The 6,168-nt window shown below is 42.6% G+C and overlaps 1 non-coding gene across 1 annotated transcript; it reads right to left on the bottom strand.

Moving 5' to 3' along the window:
• Positions 1-433: 433 nt before the first annotated feature.
• On the bottom strand, positions 434-507 carry trnai-aau (transfer RNA isoleucine (anticodon AAU)). The gene has a single exon. It is a non-coding gene; the product is annotated as a tRNA-Ile (tRNA).
• Positions 508-6,168: the final 5,661 nt, after the last annotated feature.

Raw genomic sequence — 6,168 nt, 5'->3', positions numbered from 1 at the left:
TTCCGACATGGCATAATAAATCGCACAATCACTATTAAACTTACATGTGTTTGTGCCATTTATATATGCATATAACTAATTATTTTTATATTATGGGGATTTTTTTTTTTTTTTTTTTTTACATTTAAAATGTTTTCTTTGTTTTATACATTATTTTTGAATATTGTAGTCTTTTTTTGTTTTTTTGAGACGAATAAAGTATCTATACTGACGTGTGTTGTGTTTACATGCTGTGTAACGCAACGATGACAATAAATGTGATAGATATGACACGAGTTAGGCACGGTCAAGTTCTAATAACCGGTATTGTCCACTAGATTTAGCAGATGTCATCCTGCCACCTACTGGACTGGAGGGGTAAGTCGTGTTAATTTGGTTGTGTTTTCTTTAGTTTAGTCAAATAGCATTTGTAATCAAAAGCGTCAAAAACGTGTGGCCCGTACGGGGATCGAACCCGCGACCTTGGCGTTATTAGCACCACGCTCTAACCAACTGAGCTAACCGGCCTGAGTGTGACACCGTCGTCTGTCTTCCATGTGTATGACGTCACCCCTCCCCTCCTGTTGAAAGACGAGGATTAATAAATGGCTTCACATCCGATTCGCGACTCTTACTCATTAAGATTCTGAGTCTATTCGAAATGTTCAATATTTAAAAAGGTGTTTTTTTCCCAGACCATCTCCGTACTTTGTCATGGCGATCAAAAGGAGTTTGTGACCTATTTAGTGTTATATTTGATTGATTGATTGAGACTTTTATTAGTAGATTGCACAGTGAAGTACATATTCCGTACAATTGACCACTAAATGGTAACACCCCAATAAGTTTTTCAACTTGTTTAAAGGGGAACATTATCACAATTTCAGAAGGGTTAAAACCATTAAAAATCAGTTCCCAGTGGCTTATTTTATTTTTCGAAGTTTATTTAAAATTTTTACCCATCACGCAATATCCCTAAAAAAAGCTTCAAAGTGCCTGATTTTAACCATCGTTATATACACCCGTCCATTTTCCTGTGACGTCACATAGTGATGCTAATACAAACAAACAGCAAGGTATAGCGACATTAGCTCGGATTCAGACTCAGATTTCAGCGGCTTAACACTGTCTGATAAGATAATTACTAACAACTATGAACTAGGTTTACAGCATATGAAATACATTTGGCAACAACATGCACTTTGAGAGTGCAGACAGCCCATTTCAGGCGCGCTAAGAACATATAGTTTTCCACGATTTCAGCACTCAGGTTAACCATACCTAAATAGACACAAAATACTGCATTACACAAGACTACCCGAATGTACTCGAATGATTGAAAAAAATAAATGTTTTTAAGATAAATTATTGGTAAACACAGTTTATGTATAATAATTTACGTAAAACCGCGAGTAATGAATAAAGTTTTCATCAATTAATATATTCTGTAGACATACCCTCATCCGCTCTCTTTTTCTGAAAGCTGATCTGTCCAGTTTTGGAGTTGATGTCAGCAGGCCAGGGAAGCTAGGGTCGATATTCTTCTCTTGATCATCTTCGGTGGCATAAGGGACGGTGTGAGCCAAGACATCCAGGGGGTTTAGCTCGCTCGTCTGCGAGAACAAACTGCCGCCATTGCTTGCCGTGCTACCGAGGTCTTTTGTCCCTGAATAGCTCACACACTCCGGCAGATTCAATGGGGGTTTGGCGGCAGATTTCTTTGACTTTATCGTTGGAAATGCATCTGCTTTGAGTGTCGCAGGATATCCACACATTCTTGCCATCTCTGTCGCAGCATAGCTTTCGTCGGTAAAGTGTGCGGAACAAACGACTGACCATTTCGTCGGCTTTCCCCATACCCTCGTATTTTGAACAAATTTCGTCCAATTTCTTGCCACTTTCGCATCTTTGGGCCACTGGTGCAACTTGAATCCGTCCCTGTTCGTGTTGTTACACCCTCCGACAACACACAGATGAAAGTGAGAAAATGGCGGATTGCTTCCCGATGTGACGTCACAACGTGACGTCATCGCTCCGAGAGCGAATAATAGAAAGGCGTTTAATTCGCCAAAATTCACCCATTTAGAGTTCGGAAATCGGTTAAAAAAATATATGGTCTTTTTTCTGCAACATCAAGGTATATATTGACGCTTACATAGGTCTGGTGATAATGTTCCCCTTTAAGTCGGGGTCCACTTAAATTGATTCATGATACAGATATATACTATCAACATAATATAGTCATCACACAAGATAATCATCAGAGTATATACATTGAATTATTTACATTATTTACAATCCGGCTTGTCATGACCATGCGGCCGTGTGACACGCGTGTGTTTGGACAGCGCACAGACACACAAGCTACGTCTACACACTCCAATGCAAACATTGGGGTCACATGACCATAGGGTGCACACACACACACACACACACACACACACACACACACACACACACACACACACACACACAATGTAGGCCAGTGCTGCCAAAGGCGTGTTGCTAGTGTGAAAGTTAGCGTGTCAACATGGATGTCAGCTGGTGATGATGATGATGAAGGTTGAGAGGAAGAAGGTTTGTTTTGTTTTGTTTGTTGTTGATCGAAGTGATAACAAAAAAAAACATACTGTGTTGATGACCTCCCAGGCTTATCTACACATCTTAAAACAACTACAGCGTCCCTGACCCGCTCCTAACTAAATGGAACACGTGGAAGAAGAAGAAAACAACAGGCTTCACTAGCCCTAACCTAAACCTAACCTATCCCATAGCCCCGGAGGGTCGTTCTGGCACCACAGACGATCTGTTGACCAGCTCTCTCCATCCCTCTCTGTCCTCAGCAGCTCTCATTGCCTCAGTGAGTTTCAAGTGAGTCCATTCTCCGATGATATCTTCCCATCTTTTCTTTTGTCTCCCTCGTCTCCTGCCACCTTGTATGGTGCCTTGCAGGATGGTTTTTGAGGATCTGGTGATGTGTCCGTACCACCTCAGTTTCCGCTTTATGACCGTGGTGATCAGGTCATCATGTGGGCCGATGGCTTGGCTGATCTTTTGCCGGACTTCTTCGTTTGTGACATGTTGGGTGTAGGAGATACCCATGAGTCTTCTGCAGCTCTGCAGTAAGGCACCCATGTTTCACAGGCGTAAAGGAAGATCGACATTACAAGTGAGCGCTGTAATCTCACCTTTGATGCCAGACTGATGTTTGTGTCTTTCCATATGGGCTTGAGTTTTGCCAGGGCAGCAGTTGTTTGAGCACTTCTGGCAAGGACTTCCCGTTTGGATCTTTCATCGGACACGATTGCTCCGAGGTACTTGAAGCTCGACACTGTGTCCAGTGCCTGTCCATTGACTTTGATGTCTGAGAGGATGCCATTGTTGTTGTTTGTCATCATTTTGTTTTTTTCAGCATGGATTTCCATTCCATAGGCTCGGGAGGTGGTATCAAGCCTTTCAACTAGACTGGCAAGTTCTCTTTCCTCTCCAGCTCACCCATCGATACATACTTGCCAACCTTGAGACCTCCGAATTCAGGAGATTGTGGTGGGGGGGGTTTGAGGTGGGCGGGTTCGGGGTCGGCGGGGCCAGAGGGCGGGGTTAAAGGTGAACATCATCACAATTTCAGAATGGTTAAAACCATTAAAAATCAGTTCCCAGTGGCTTATTATATTTTTCGAAGTTTTTTTCTAAATGTTACCCATCACGCAATATCCCTAAAAAAAGCTTCAAAGTGCCTGATTTTAACCATCGTTATAAACACCCGTCCATTTTCCTGTGACGTCACATAGTGAAGCCAACACTAACAAACATGGCGGAAAGAACAGCAAGCTATAGCGACATTAGCTCGGATTCAGACTCGGATTTCAGCGGCTTAAGCGATTCAACAGATTACGAATGTATTGAAACGGATGGTTGTAGTGTGGAGGCAGGTAGCGAAAACGAAATTGAAGAGGAAACTGAAGCTATTGAGCCATATCGGTTTGAACCGTATGCAAGCGAAACCGACGAAAACGACACGACAGCCAGCGACACGGGAGAAAGCGAGGACGAATTCGGCGATCCCCTTCTAACCAACGATTGGTATGTGTTTGTTTGGCATTAAAGGAAACTAACAACTATGAACTATGTTTACAGCATATGAAATACATTTGGCAACAACAGCCCAATTTTAATCAATTAATATATTCTGTAGACATACCCTCATCCGCGCTCTTTTCCTGAAAGCTGATCTGTCCAGTTTTGGAGTTGATGTCAGCAGGCCAGGGAAGCTAGGGTTTAGCTCGCTCGTCTGCGGGAACAAACTGCCGCCATTGCTTGCCGTGCTACCGAGGTCCTTTGTCCCTGAATTGCTCACACACTCCGGCAGATTCAATGGGGGTCTGGCGGCAGATTTCTTTGACTTTATCGTTGGAAATGCATCTGCTTTGAGTGTCGCAGGATATCCACACATTCTTGCCATCTCTGTCGTAGCATAGCTTTCGTCGGTAAAGTGTGCGGAACAAACGTCCAATTTCTTGCCACTTTCGCATCTTTGGGCCACTGGTGCAACTTGAATCCGTCCCTGTTCGTGTTGTTACACCCTCCGACAACACACCGACGAGGCATGATGTCTCCAAGGTACGGAAAACAGTCGAAAAAACGGAAAATAACAGAGCTGATTTGACTCGGTGTTTGAGAAAATGGCGGATTGCTCGCTACGAGAGCGAATATTAGAAAGGCGTCTAATTCGCCAAAATTCACCCATTTAGAGTACGGAAATCGGTTAAAAAAATATATGGTCTTTTTTCTGCAACATCAAGGTATATATTGACGCTTACATAGGTCTGGTGATAATGTTCCCCTTTAAGGGGGGAGGAGTATATTTATAGCTAGAATTCACTGAAATTCAAGTATTTCTTATATTTGTGTACAGCTCCACTAATGGACATTGGAGTGTTACTTTCAAAGGCAAAATTAAAGTATTGCTAGAAACATAATTTTATATGGGACTTTATTGTATTATATGTATAGTACATGTTCCAAAAAGGAAAAAAGCATAAAACACAGTATATTTAAATATACTAAATGTAAAAAAGGGAATACATATTCAAAATAATCTAGTTTGGTTACGCCATCATGAGCGCAACCCAAGGTTGTAAAAGTTTCAACTACAATTCTAAATAAGATGTCAAAAGCAAACTGAAATCAAATACACACAGCTTAAAGATTGATCAATACCTATTTATGATGATTTATCAAAATATAAAAGAAATATACCTGAACAGAACGCTCATGATGGTTACACCAAAAAGTAACGCTATGAATCGCGTTTTTTCCAAGTTTTTGGGGCATTTTTATGTTATTTCCAAGCATCTCCTTTTAATTATCGTTGATTTTAAATGGTCAAACTAATGCATATTATATATGCATGCCCTAGTAAACAAAACAAAAAAGTCATATTTATTTTGATTGTTACATTTTGAAGTGCATTTGTGCAGGTGGGTGCGAATGTACCCATTACCAGAGCTGTACACAAATATATATACAGTACACAGTAATGAAAACACAGTTCTACTAACTGTACTGTACTTTCTGCTTACTTAAAAAAACAAAAACACTTACCTTACTTACCAGCTCCTCCACATCGAGAGGAGCCAGATGAGGTGGTTCGGGCATCTGGTCAGGATGCCACCCGAACGCCTCCCTAGGGAGGTGTTTAGGGCACGTCCGACCGGTAGGAGGCCACGGGGAAGACCCAGGACATGTTGGGAAGACTATCTCTCCCGTCTGGCCTGGGAATGCCTCGGGATCCCCCGGGAGGAGCTGGACGAAGTGGCTGGGAAGAGGGAAGTCTGGTCTTCTCTGCTTAGGCTGCTGCCCCCGCGACCCGACCTCGGATAAGCGGAAGAGGATGGATGGATGGACTTACCTTTCACTATTTGAGTAGCCTTTGTTCTGCCATTTGAGTACTGGCGAGCGATCTCTGAATCCGGGAACATATCCTTCATGGATTTGTTGAAAACATCCGCAAATGAGAACGGGATGTTGCTTGCAGCTATCAGCATGGCCATCTTTGTCTCGGCATATGTTGCATCCTCGGGTCTCCATTTAGCCAGTGACTATATCAGGGGTCGGCAACCCGCGGCTCGAGAGCCGCATGCGGCTCTTTAGCGCCGCCCTAGTGGCTCTCTGGAGCTTTTTAAAAAA

The sequence above is a fragment of the Nerophis lumbriciformis genome, linkage group LG13 (genome assembly GCF_033978685.3).
Source record: "Nerophis lumbriciformis linkage group LG13, RoL_Nlum_v2.1, whole genome shotgun sequence".
NCBI classification, from domain to species: domain Eukaryota; kingdom Metazoa; phylum Chordata; class Actinopteri; order Syngnathiformes; family Syngnathidae; genus Nerophis; species Nerophis lumbriciformis.
Note: the sequence above shows the minus strand (reverse complement) of the source record. Positions and strands in the feature narration are given on the sequence as shown.